Here is a 15,056-nt window from a genome sequence, read left to right on the forward strand (position 1 = left end):
AACTATCCTTGCATTCTACAAATTAATCCCATTTGGTCATGGTATATAATCCTTTTAATGTGTTGCTGAATTCACTTTGCTACTATTTTGTTGAGGATTTTTACATCAATGCTCATAAGAGATATTGGTTTGTAGTTTTGTTTTGTAGAGTTTTTGGCTGGCTTGGTATCAGGGTAATGCTGGCCTCATAGAATGAGTTGGAAAGTCTCCCTCCTCTTCAATTTTTTGGAAAAGTTTGAGAAGGATTGATATTCTTTAAACGTTTTGTAGAATTCACTAGTGAAGCTGTCAGCTGCAGGGCTTTTCTTTGTTGGCAACTATTTGATTACTGATTCAATCTCCTTAAATTTATAGTTCTACTTATATTTTCTATTTCTTCATAATTTCGTCTTCATACATTTTGTATTTCTAACAATTTGTCCATTTCATCTAGTTTATCCAACTTGTTGGCATACATTTGTGCATAGTGCCCTCTTATAATCCTTTTTATTTCTGTAGAATAGGTAGTAATGTGTCCACTTTCATCTCTGATTTTAGTAATTTGAGTCTTCCCTTTGTTTTCTTATTCCATCCAGCTAAAGATTTGTCAATTTTGCTGATCTTTTCAAAGAACCAACTTTTAGCCTTATTAATCTTCTCTATTGCTTTTCCTATATTTTATCTCTTCTTTAATTTCCATTATTTCCTTCCTTCTGCTAGCTTTGGGTAGTTTGTTCTTTTTTTCTAGTTCCTTAAGTTGTAAAGGTAGGTTGTTGATTTGATGTCTGTCTTGTTTTTATAACATAAGTATTTACAGCTATAAATTTTCCCATCAGCACTGCTTTCACTGCATCCTATAAGTTTTGGTATATCGTGATTTCATTTTCATTCACCTTTAAGAATTTTCTAATTTATCTTCTAATTTCTTCTTCAATCTATTTATTATCTAAGAGTGTGTTGATTAATTTTCATAAATTTATGAATTTTCCACCTTTACTTCTATTATTGATTTCTAACTTCATCCCATTATGGTCAGAGCAGATAATTTTTATGATATCCAAGACAATTTGTGGCCTAATGTGTGGTTTATCCTGGAAAATGTCCCATGTGCGCTTGAGAAGAATGTGTATGCTGTTGCTGTTGGGTAGAGTGTCCTACATATGTCTGTTAAATCTAGTTGATTTATCATGTTGTTTAAATTTTCTATTTCCTTAATGGTCTTCTGTCTCGTTGTTCTAGCCATCATTGAGAGTGGGGTATTGAAATCTGCAACTATTATTGTAGAAGTGTCTATTTCTCTCTTCAATTTTTTCAGTTTTTGCTTCATACTTTTGACTGATCTATCATGAGGTACATAAATGTTTATAATTGTTGTATCTTCTTGATGTATAGAGCCTGTTATTAAGACATAATGTCTTACTTTGCCTCTTGTAAAAAATGTTTTTGAGACAGTGTGTGGCTCTGTCACCCAGACTGTAGTGTGGTGGTATAATCTCAGCTCACTGCAACCTCTGCCTCCAGGATCAAGCCATCCTCTCATCTCAGCCTTCTGAGTAACTGGGACTACAGGCACATGTCACCATGCCGGCAAATTTTTGTTTTATTTTGTTTTGTTTTGTTTTTTGGTAGAGACAGGTTTTCACCATGTTGCCTAGGCTGGTCTCAAATGCCTCAGCTCAAGCAATCTGTCTGCCTCAGCCTCTCAGAGTGCTGGGACTAATTTTTTTTGGTTACTATTTGCATGGAATATCTTTTTTTTATCTTTCACTCTCAGTTATCTGTATCTTTTCATCTAAAGTGAGTCTCATATAGAAATCATATAGTTGTATCATGAATTTTCATACATTCTTCTCATTTCTGTCTTTTAATTGAAGAGTGCTATGGTTTGGAAATTTATATCCCTCCAAGATTCATGTTGAAAGTTAGTCCTCAGTGCAATCATATTAAGAGGTATATCCTTTAGGGTGTGATTAGGTCATGAGGGCTCCACCCTCATGGATGGAATTAGTACCTTTATAAAAGGGCTTGAGGAAGAGAGTTCATTCCTTTTGCCCTTTCTGCCATATGAGGATGCAGCAAGAAGGTGCAGCTCCTCACCAGGCACTGAATCTTCTGGTGCCTTGATCTTGGACTTCCCAGCCTCTAGAATACTGAAAAATAAATTTCTATTATTTATAAACTAAAAATGTCACCAGTATGTGACATTTTGTTATAGCAGCAGGAATGGACTAAGAGAGAAAGTTTCATCCATTTACATTTAAAGTAATTATGGATAAGGAGAGACTTCTGTCATTTTGCTATTTGCTTTTTATATGGCTTATAGCTTTTTTTGTACCTCGTTTCCTGCATTACTGTCTTCTTTTGTGTTTAGTTGTTTTTTCGTAGTAAAATGTCTACATTCCTGTCTCATTTCCTTCTACGTATATTTTATAGCTATTTTCTTTGTGGTTACCATGGGGATTACATTTAACTTCTTAAAGTTGTAACACTCTAATTTGAATGTATACCAGCTTAATTTTAATAATGTATGAAAACACCACTCCTTTACAACTCCAGTCCCACCTCTTTCAGTTGTTGATGTCACAAAATTACATCTTTATACCTTCTGTGCTCCAAAATAAAAATTAGTTTTCTAAATGTATTAGCTTCTTAAATTATGTGGAAAACAAAATGATGTGGAGTTACAAATCAGATTTACAATAATAACATCTTTTAGGATAATTTTTGAACAGATTAGTTTCTTAAATTACATATAAAGAGTGGAGTTAGAAACTATTATTACAATAATACTAGCTTTTATAATTGCACATGTATTTAGCTTTATTTACTGAGATCTTTATTTCTTCATACATCTTCAAATTACTTTCTAGTGTCCTTTCATTTCACCCCGCATAACTCGCTTAATCATTTCTTGCAGGGCAGATCTAGTGGTAACAACATCTCTCAGCTTTCATTTATCTGGGAATGTCTTACCTTCTTCACTTTGGAAAAACAGTTTTGCTGGATATAGGATTCTAGATTGACAGTTATATTCTTCTAGCACTTTTAGTATATCAGCATACTGCCTTCTGGCCTCCAAAGTGTCTGATGAGAAATCTGCTGATAATATTGTGAATCTCTTTTATGTAACAAGTCGGTTCTCTCTTGCTGTTTGCAAGACTCCCTTTTGTCTTTGTCTTTCGACAGTTTGATTACAATGTGTCTCAGTGTAGGTCTCTTTAAGTTAATCTTTCTTGGTATTTATTGAAATTCTTGGATGTTTATATTTGTGTTTTTCATCAAACTTGAGAAGTTTTCAGTCATTATTTCTTCAAATATTCTCTTTGCCCTATTCTCTCTCTTCTCCTTCTGGGAGGACAGGGTCTTTTTTGCCCACTCTGACTTCTGCAAACAGTGTGCAAGCTGCTTCAGGAACATGTGGGGATGGGTAGCTGCCATTATGCTAAGGGCTGAAATTAACCACCATTTGCCTACTATTCAAGCCTTCCCCAGGAAGTTGCAAGCCTTCAATAGGTTTCAGAGTTCCAAAACAGTTGCATCAGCCAGATTCTGTCAATGAAACTGCTGTCTAGATGGGGAGACAGATTCCTGGTGCTTCCTACACCACTGTCTTCCCAGAATCCTATCACCATGGCTCCTTTTATTAAAGATTTGTGTTTAGAAACCAATATCTGGCAGCTAAACATTAGAGTTTCTTGGTTATCTCGATAGATAGAGCTAGAATATGAATGTATATATTCTAGCCCACTGTATTAGCCTGTTCTCATACTGCTATAAAGATACAATCCGAGACTGGGTAATTCATAAACAAAAAAGGTTTAATTGACTCACAGTTCTGCATGGCTGAAGAGGCCTCAGGAAACTTACAATCATGGCGGAAGGTGAAGAGGAAGCAAGGCACATCTTACATGGCAGCAGGAAAAGAGATAGAGTGCACTGGGGAAACTGCCACTTTTAAAATCATCAGATCTTGTGAGAACTCCCCCATTATCATGAGAACAGCATGGGGGAACTGCTCACATAATTCAGTCTCCTCCTGCCAGGTCCCTCTCTCAACACATGGGGATTATAATGGGAGATGAGATTTGGGTGGACACACAGAGCCAAATCATATTATTTTGCCCCGGTCTCTCCTAAATATTATGTCCTTTTTACTTTTCAAAACCAATCATACCTTCCCAACAGTCCACCATAGTCTCAACTCATTCCAACATGAACTCAACAGTCCAACTCCAAAGTCTCATCGGAAACAAAGAAACTCCCTTCTGCCTACGAACCCATAAAATCAAAAACAAGTTAGTTACTTCCAAGATACAAAGTGGGTACAGGCATTGGATAAATGTTCCCATTTCAAATGGGAAAAAAATGGCCAAAACAAAGAGGCCACAGTCCCTATGCAAGCTCAAAACCCAGCCCAGCAGTCATTAAATCTTAAACTTCCAAAATCTCCTTTGATTTTATGTCTCACATCCAAGGCATGCTGATGCAAGGGTGGGCTCCCATGGCCTTGGGCAACTCCACCCCTGTGGCTCTGTAGGGTACACCCCATGCAGCTGGCACTGAGTGGCTGTGGCTTTTCTAGGTTCAGAGGGCAAGCTGTCAGTGGATCTACTACTCTGGGGTCTGGAGGACAGTAGCCTTTTCTCACAGGTTTACTAGGCAGAGCCCCAGTGGGGACTCTGCGAGGGGGCCCCAACTCTACATTTCCCCTCCACATTGCGCTAATAGAGGTTCTCCATGAGAGCTCCACCCCTGCAGCAGACTTCTTCTTGGACATCCGGGCATTTCCATACATCCTTTGAAATCTAGGCTGAGGCTCCTAAAGCTCAACTCTTGTCTTCTCTATACCCCAGGCCCAACGCCACATGGAAGCTGCCAAGGTTTGTGGCTTGCATCCTCTGAAGCAACAGCTTTAGCTGTATATTGGTCCTTTTTTAGCCACAGCTGGAGCTGGAGTGGCTGGGATGCAGGGCACCAAGTCCTGAGGCTTCACAGGGCAGCAGGGCCCTGGGCCCTGGGCCCAGCCCACAAAGCCATTTTCCCCTCCTAAGCCTCTGGGCCTGTGATGAGAGGTCTCTGATATGCCCCGGAGACATTTTCTCCATTGTCTTGACTATTAACATTCGGCTCCTCATTACTTATGCAAATTTCTCCCCCCCCAAAATATTTTTTTCTATCACATGCTCAGGCTGCAAATTTTCTGAAACTTTATGCTCTGCTTCCCTTTCAAACATAAGTTCCAATTTCAAACCCTCTCTTTGTGAACATATTTAACTGAACACTTTCAAAATAAGCCAGGTCACACCTTGAATGCTTTGCTGCTTAGAAATTTCTTCTGCCAGATACCCTAAATTATCTCTCTCAAGTTCAAAGTTCCACAGATCTCTAGGGTAGGGGCAAAGTGCCACCAGTTGCTAAAGCATAGCATGAATGATCTTTACTCCAGTTCCCAATAAGTTCCTTATCTCCATCTAAAACCACCTCAACCTGGACTTCATTGTCCATATCACTATCAGTATTTTGGTAAAAACCATTCAACAAGTCTCCAGGAAGTTCCAAACTTGCCCACATCTTTCTATCTTCTTCTGAGTCCTCCACACTGTTCCAACCTCTGCCTGTTACCCAGTTCCAAAGTCACTTCCATATTTTCAGGTAGTATCTTTAAAGTAATACCCCACTCTGCAGTACCAATTCTCTGTATTAGTCCATTCTCACACTGCTATAAAGATACTACCTGGGACTGGGTAATTCATAAACGAAAGAGGTTTAATTGACTCATAGTTCTGCATTGCTGGAGAGGCCTCAGGAAACTTACAATCATGATGGAAGGTAAAGGGGAAGCAAGGCACATCTTACATGGTGGCAGGAGAGAGCATGCAGGGGAAACTGCCACTTTTGAAACCATCAGATCACGTGAGAACTCGCTCACTATCATGAGAACAACATGGGGGAACCGCTCCCATGGTTCAATCTCCTCCCACCAGGTCCCCTCCCTAAACACATGGGGATTATAATTGGAGATGAGATTTGGGTAGGGACACAGAGCCAAACCATATCACCCACCCATCCACATATATTTATATTTATATTTTCATCTGTGTGTGTGTATAGTAAATTTCATTAGTTTGTACGATAACTAATTTTAATCAAACACCACAGGATTTATTTTAGCCTTCCCTTTTTCTTATTGATAACTTCTTATTTTCTAACAGAGTAAAACCTAATTTTCATCATTTATAATCTATTTACTTATTTAGTCAATTCTAATATAGGTATAAAGAAGTTTCAGGATTGCTGGTTCATAACTTTTTGAAAAGGAACCTACCTACTTTTGCTAACAAGATTACAGCATTCACATATAGTTTTTTCTTTTTTTTTCCTTTAGTCTGAGTTTCCAATCAACATTATGTCTTCCACAGTTACTAGAGTTTAGTTTTTTTTTCTTTTACACCCACCTCATTGTGGTTATGTTGTTTATTTTCAATAGCCTTGTTAGTATTTGTATTCCAGTTTGGGTTCCCCGCACATCCTGGTTGGTTTTCATTGTTGTTTATTTTTAGGTATATGAAATATTCCTATGACTCTAAGTCAAAGCTATTCAAAAGTACATAATCACAGAGGTTTCATTCCCTTGTCAACCCAACTGCTCTTCCCCTGCTTTACACCTCTTTCTACCCCACCCCTGTAGAGAACCAGTCTTTTCCATTCTAGTTTCTCTTTCCTGATTTCTCTTTGGCACATATAAGCAAATGATAAAAATAAAGATTCTTATTAAAACAAGTTTTCCTGACAAAATCAAAGCTACTCATGGAGTAATTCCCTCTACATGCAAGACACTATACAAAGAACTTAAAGGACAAGAGATACATAGAAAATATAAATAGGCCATACCTTAGAGGTTTACATTCTTGATAATAGATAATATGTACTTATGTTCTTGATGGGAGGTAATGTGCACATTCATGAAAAATACAACGTGATTTATATTAAGTTCCAAACGACAAGCACTAATTTCTTTCTTCTTTCTCTTTTTTTTCCAACTTATATTTTAAGTTCAGGAATACATGTGCAGATATACAGGTTTATTATAGTTTAACATGTACCATGGTGGTTTGCTGCACAGATCATCCCATCACCTAGGTATTAAGCTCATCACTCATGGGCTATCCTTCTTGATGCTCTTCCTTTTCCAAACCCCAACCCTCTGATATGCCCCAGTGTGTGTTGTTCCCCCAAAGTGTAAATGTGTTCTCATCATTCAGCTCCCACTTATAAGTCAGAACATACAGTATTTGGTTTTCTGTTCCTGTGTTAGTTTGCTGAGGATAATGGCTTCCAGCTCCATCCATGTCCCTGCAAAGGACATGATCTCATTCTTTTTATGTCTGTATGGTATTCCATGATGTATATATATATATATGTACCACATTTTCTTTATCCAGTCTATAATTGATGGGCATTTAGGTTGGTTCCAACCTACTACTGTGAACAGTACTGTATGTGTGCATGTGTCTTTATAATAGAATGATTTATATTCCTTTTGGTATATATGGAGTAATGAGATTTCTGAGTCAAATTGTATTTCTGCCTCTAGGTCTTCAAGGACCACACTGTCTTCCACAACAGTTGAGCTAATTTACACTCCCACCAACAGTGTAAAAGCATTCCTTTTTCTTCACAACCTTGCCAGCATGCTTATGGATAAGAAGAATCAACATCATGAAAATGGCCATACTCCCCAAAGCAATTTACAGATTCAATGCTATTCTCATTAAACTACCCCTGACATTCTTCACAGAATTAGAAAAAGCTATTTTAAAATTCATATGGAACCAAAAAAGAGTCCAAATAGCCAAGACAATACAAAACAAAACAAAACGAAAAAACAAAGCTGGAGGCATCATGCTACCTGACTTCAAACTATACTACAAGGCTACAGTAACCAAAACAGCATGGTACTGGTACAAGAATAGACACACAGACCAATGGAACAGAATAAAGAACCCAGAAACAAGACCACACACCTACAATTATCTGATCTTCAATAAACCTGACAGAAACAAGTAATGAGGAAAAGATTCCCTATTTAATAAATGGTGCTGGGAGAACTGGCAGCCATATGCAGAAAAATGAATGCTGATCCCTTCTTTACACTATATACAAAAATCAACTAAAGATGGAATAAAGACTTAAATGTAAAACCCAAAACTATAAAAACCCTAGAAGAAAATCTAGGCAATACCATTCAGGACTAGGCATGGGCAAAGATTTCATGATGAAGATGCCAAAAGCAATAGCAAAAATTGACAAATGGGATCTAATTAAACTAAAGAATTTCTGCATAGCAAAAGAAACTATCATCAGAGTGAACAGAAAATCTACACAATGGGAGAAAAATTTTGAAATATATCCATCTGACAAAAGTCATCTAGCATCTACAAAGAACTTAAATTTACAAGAAAAAAAGAAACAACTCCATTAAAAAATAGGCAAAGGACATGAACAGACACTTCTGAAAAGAAGACATACATATATGACCAACAAACATATCAGAAAAACTCAACATCACTGATCATTGGAGAAATTCAAATCAAAGCCACAATGAGATACTGCCTCACCCCAGTCTCCTTTCTCTTAAACACTTGTGGAGCACCTACTATGTGGCAGACACTGTTCCACTGTCTAGGGATACAGCAGCGAAGAGGAAAAAACTCTGCTTTCAAGGAGCTTACAGTTTTGTGGCAAGAGAAAGACCATCAATCAATCAAAAAATAAAAAGTCAAAACACATTAGCTATCAGATAAAGATAACTGCTTTGAAGGAAAATAAGCAGGACAGAGGGATAGAGGTGTTTGGATAAAAATACAGTTGCAAAGTCTCAGAAAGTTCTTTTGGAAAAGCAAACACCTGAAAAATGTAAAGACTGAGCCATCTGGGCGAAAGCACCAGGCGGAGGGAGCAGTCTGGAAGAATTTGGAAGAAAAGAAAATCACTTACAGATTTGTTTCCAGGGAAACTTCACACAGAAGGTGGGGTTTAGCTAGGCTTAGAAATATGGCAGGACTCTGGGACATGGAGAGAACAGGAAGGGAATTCTAGATGAGCAATAATAGAGCACAGGCAGGGAGGGCCAAATAAGTCAACCCATCCATCTGTGAAAGAGTTTGGATAACGCTAGTAAAGCAATTGGAGAAGGTTATGAGGGTTTTGAGTGCTGGACTAGAGTAGTCCTTTCTCCAAAGGCATTGGGGAAATCATTAAAGGAGCCTAAAAGCAGAATACACAGAAGTGTATATAGTTTGAGCCCATACCCTTTTATTTTTAGAAGAAAATCACACATATGTATACACAGATATGTAAGACCACAGGAATACACCCAATGGTAACACCCGTTATTTCTGGATGATGAAACGGTGAGTGATATTTTTCTTTCTGTTTTTTTATTGTTGTTGTTGTTGTTGTTTTTGAGGCAGAGTAAGACCACAGGAATACACCCAATGGTAACACCCGTTATTTCTGGATGATGAAACGGTGAGTGATATTTTTCTTTCTGTTTTTTTATTGTTGTTGTTGTTGTTGTTTTTGAGGCAGAGTCTCCCTCTGTCGTCAGGCTGGAGTACAGTGGCACGAACTTGGCTCACTGCAACCTCTGCCTCCCAGGTTCAAGCGATTCTGCAGCCTCAGCCTTCCGAGTAGCTGGGACTACAGGCACATAGCACCACTCCCAGCTCATATTTGTATTTTTAGTAGAGACGGGGTTTCACCATGTTGGCCAAGATGGTCTCAGTCTCCTGACCGCATGATCCACCTGCCTCAGCCTCCCAAAGTGCTGGGATTACATGTGCGAGCCACCGCGCCTGGCCTCTTTATGCTTTTCTGTATTTTCCAAATCTTCTGTAAATTATCATTGTTACTTTTATAAGCAGAAAAAAGTGAAAGAATAAGCACTGTTATCATCAGAAAGGAAAAATTTAACATGGGAATGGCCCAAGAGAGTGTTTGGAAAAAATTAAGTGAACAGTGGATACCGATGGACAAGAAAAAGAAGGAGGAGTTTACTCAGTAGCCTTTGAGCCACAGAATACAAACTCTTTTCTCTTGTAAGGTCAGCCCCAGTTCTGTATTTGATAGTAAGCAATAGAGACAGCTGTGTGTATGGGTGACATTTCTCTACATTTTGCTCAGCTGTTGGCAGCAGCCCTACTTTCTCTCTCCCCAAGCAGAGAGAGGGAAACTGCTAAATTGCAAAAAGAAGAAAATCCAAAATCCAAGATGCATTAAGATACAGTTTGTATGTTTATTTCTTCTACATATTTGGGTGTCGCAGCTCAAATTCCAACCTAAAAATAACAAAAGAAGCAGCATTTTTTTGCGAAGTGAGATACAAGCTCCACTTTGTGAAATTATTCCTCTGGGAATGTCCACAGAAGCTATCATCTTCTTTCACATAATCCCAGGAAATGAGATGGCATGGGAGAAGATGTCTTTCAAGGGATCTGTCCAGGAATGAAGGGCACTGAATTAGCAAGTCTTTGTTTCCAAACCTAAATCAGCGGTGCCCAAAACTTACCTTCTGTTATGGACTGAATTGTGTCTTCTGTTCCCACCACCCAAATTTATTTGTTAAAGCTCTAACCCCCAGTGTCATAGAATATGGAGATGAGGCCTTTGAGAGATAATTAGGTTTAGATGAGGTCACCAGGGTGGTGCCCTTCTGATGGAATTATGCCCTTCTAAGAAGAGAAACCAGAGAACTTGCCCCCTCTCTGCCATTAAGGACACAGATAGAAGGCAGAAGTTTTTAAGTCTGGAAGAGAGCCCTCACCAGAAATCAACCATGCTGGCACTCTGATCCCAGACTTCCAGACTCCAGAGCTGTGAGAAATAAATATCTGTTGTTTAAGCTACCTCAGTCTATGGTGTTTTGTTATGGCAGCCCAAGCAGACAAAGACAATTTCTCTCCCTCTAAGTTCCTCGTGGACTCACTGTCTGCACCATTACTTTAACTGCATCGTAGTCTGTCTTACAGTCTTGTGTGTTTTAGGGGTAGATCTAGAGTCTCTGCTATGTTAGTGTTTTGAAATCAGGAACTATGTCCTTAAGTTCTGCTACCTTCTGTATTGGCCCCCAAAGTATTGTATGCACATTCATCACTCAGTCAAAAAGTATGTATCAAGTAACTACCATATACCAACCACATTGATAAACTCTGACGAATAGAGAGATGACAAAAAAGTTTTTAAGCATTGAGCAGCAGAGCAGACAAAACAGGTACATACATAAACAAACCTAACAAATGCAATAAGCACAATTCTAATGGCAAGTGAAATGCATGGGCACACAAAGGAAGGAGTGACATTTTACCCGGTGTCAACTAAAGAGAAAAAAAAATCAGACTATTTTTCCTTTGTTTGTTTGTAGAGATGGGGTCTTACATATTGTCCAGGCTGGTCTCAAACTCCTGGCCTCAAGTGATTCTCCCACCTCAGCCTCCCAAAGTGCTGCAATTACAGGTATGGGCCACCATGGACTGATAAAAAAATCAAGCTTTTAAAGATTTAAAGTTAATTTTATTTAAAAGTCTTACTAAGGACTATAGACTGAGGCCTATAGCCCAGACGCAACCCTTTAGAGAGGTTGTATCAGAGGTTCTATCAAACTGCACCAGTCCAGTATTTTAGCAGTGGGCTATATAGATAATGAAGGTTTAGTATGTGTAAAATCATATCAAACTTGTTCAGAAGTTATAGTAAAGAGGAATCACATCAAGGGTGTAAGAGTATATCTGGTTGTAGATATATACATTTGGGTGTAAGAGTATATCCGGTTATAGATTATAGAGGCATAATCACTAACCTTGTCAGACATTATCTTATGTGTAGGAAAAGGCAAGAACTAGGGTCATTTATCTTTTAAGAAACATAGTAACTCAGGCAAGAGATGTGGGGCACCGTGTGCTCTATCCTGTTTGGTTTGCAAAGCATCTCTCCAGAGAACTGCATGTGGTCACAGAGTCAGAGCCTTTGTGAAATCACACTGGCAAGCAGAAATGAGCAAATATGACTTCTTACCTATGCTACTTTGTCTCATACTGGGAAGTGCAGATGACTCCCCAGGTGAGACGGCATTTGATTGAGAGCTTAAAACAAGAGTTCCACAGATAAGGAGAAGAAAGAAGCTTTCACTCCAGGCACGAGGAACAGTGTGAGGGTGAATACAGAGTATGGTAGTGGAAAACAGAATGTTCTGGTGTAGTGTATGGGAGTGGGGAATGGGAGGAGGGGTTAGAAACGTGGAGAAATCAGACTAGGCAAGTAGGTTAGATGCAAATCATCAAGGACCCTGATTCCTGAATGAAACCGTAAAGAGTTTCTACCTAATGTTCTAAATCTTAGTCTGCTCTCAGGGATTTTTAAGCAGGGAATGAGTGATGATCTAATCTGCAATTTGGAAAAGAATCCCTAGGAAAAAAAAATAACATAACATCAGAAATAGAGACTCTAAAGGAGAATAGTGAAGAGACTGTTGTAATGGTCTAGCCAAGAGATAACAAAAGAGGAACAAGGGGAGGGACAGAGAGAATGGAGAGGAGGGCAGCATCATGGAGCCAGCTGAGTGTGGAAACCATGTCTGGAATTCAAGCAATTACCACTGTTACTTGATTTTCCTCTAACACATCCTGTAGCCCTGAGCAAGAAAGGGTAACAAACCAGCCAACAAATGGGAGGTTTTTCCTGAGTGCAGGATGAGAAAGGCAGGTGCCACTGGAAATCACCGGGTCATTGGGATTAAGAACATTGGTGAGCGTGTTGGATGGGTGATTTTTCACAAATCCAGATGGGAAGAAAGGAAGAATCTAAAGGAATAGCAAGGACTCACAAGAACAGATGTCCAATGAGGCTAAAGAATAGGTTACAAAAAGAAAAAGAAAGCAGAAAAAGGATTTCAAAATTCAGGATTTCAAAGATTGAGTCATTTTATGTGTGACAAGGCTCCAGGTGTAGCTACTTGTGATTAAATTAATTCATTAATGTAAAAAAAAAAACCCAGAAAGTTCTTAGATGAAATAATTTTAAGGAACTGAGAGATTCAGTTGTTAAATAGGTAATCAGAAAGGACATTGAAGTCAACCAGGGTAATGACATGGGCTGGAGAGAAGCGGCAGACTGCAGGAAAACTGCTGCAGTCCTCAGAGAATGGATGGGAAGGCTTAGGAGGCATATAGATGAAGTTCCGTATGAGTAAACGAATTCTAATTTAAACAGTTTCAGAACTGCCAGGAAAGCTGCAGAACAAAGGTCTGAAAACATAAGAGAAGCCAGGAAAATGCAAGTTCTTCCTCCTGACCCTAGAAAATCTCTGCTGCCAAAGCAGGGGACTCTGCTGCCAACTTCAGGCCTGGGAAAACCAGGACTCCAGGAGCTCTACCTCCAGGATTCTTCCAAACATCTCACCATGTCCTCTGATAACTCTGTAGTCATCTGCCACAACCTATTCTTATTAAATCCTACATTCCACCTTTCTGTTCCTGTACCCAAGAAGCCAAATGTTGATGGAGAAAACCACAAAGGTAGTTAACTGGTCAGTACTGCCAAAAACAAACAAAAAACCAGGCAAACAAAAACCAACCACATTTCTTTAGTAGACTCATATTGCCCTCCACTACGCAAACATTTTATGTCTCACTCACTCTCTTCAAATTTATCATAGCCCAACTTGACAGTCACTCACTGCTCATGACCTTGCTTATACTCTAAGGAAAAAGAAGACATCACATCTGAACACATCTGCCAACTCCGAAACTACCAACTTAAAAACACATGTACTCATCCTCTTTCTCCTATTGCAATGGGGGGAATATCCCCGCTTCCATTAAAGGGCAGCTACACACATCCCTTTTTTTCTTCTCAGAAACTTGGCTTCTTCCATTTCCCCCGTCATTAATTTTCCGTAATCTGTATTGGTATATGTATCACTCATTTTTAAAAAGGGTATGTAACACACACACACATACACACACACGCACATTCCCATATCCATTGCCATCCAGTGGCCCGTTTCTCCACTTCATAGCCAAATTTTGGGGGGGAAAACTGTCTACTGAGGCTCTCCCTATTTCACCTCCCATGCACTCTCCAAGCCATCATGTACCAACCTCTATCCCAGTCCCACTGAAACCCACTTTGTCAAGGTCATCAAAGATCTTCATGTTGTAAAGCCAATGGAAGCTTCCCTTTAGGCCAGACATTTAAACCCCAGCAAAGACATTTAAACCCCAGCCCAGAGTAACTGCTCAATAAATATTTGTGTAGCCCTTAGCACAATGAATGTCTTTAGTAATTCTGAGAAAATCTTTCTAATACTGCAACTGACGTGTCAAAATTAAAGTTGCATGGTTCTAGGTGGCCACGTAAACTCACCTTTTAAAAAATCAGCAACTAAAATTTTTGCTTTGAATGATTAACAATACTTGGTTTTCCATTTTTTTTTATGCTGACAATATTTCATCAAGCTACAACTTAAATACAGCCATATGCACATCCTTGGTGTACAGCTCCATGAATGCTAACATATGAATACACTGCCCAGCTCAAGAGGACAAAGCAATACTAATACCTCCATTGGCTTCAAGCTGAGAAACAAAAAATCCTTGTGCTAGATAATGCCCATTATCAGTGCCCCCTCCACCCTCAGTCTAAGGGAGCCAAGGTAATTTTGGTGTGGTTGAGTTAATGGCTGGAATACAAAAGCCATTTCTACTAAAGTTATCTTTACAATGTCAAAAACACAAGTGATATGTATTGCTTCATTCTTTTCCAAAAGAAGTGTCAGCCATGAGAGTTCTATATTGGAGAGTAACTTGTGACCCTGCTTCTCTGAAAGGCATTTTCCTTGGTTAGTCTGTTCCTGAAAACCACTAATAACCCAATTCTCCCGATTTGCTTTACTCCTGTGTCCCCCCAGGGGAACACACATACAGTCCCGTAAGGTATGAAATCAGAGGGACCAGAGCCTCAAAAAAATCTGTTCTCACACTGCTTTTGCTTTCGTGCCTCTAACTCTCATGGGATGGTCT

This window comes from Pongo pygmaeus, chromosome 10, assembly GCF_028885625.2.
Source record: "Pongo pygmaeus isolate AG05252 chromosome 10, NHGRI_mPonPyg2-v2.0_pri, whole genome shotgun sequence".
Taxonomy (NCBI): Eukaryota; Metazoa; Chordata; class Mammalia; order Primates; family Hominidae; genus Pongo; species Pongo pygmaeus.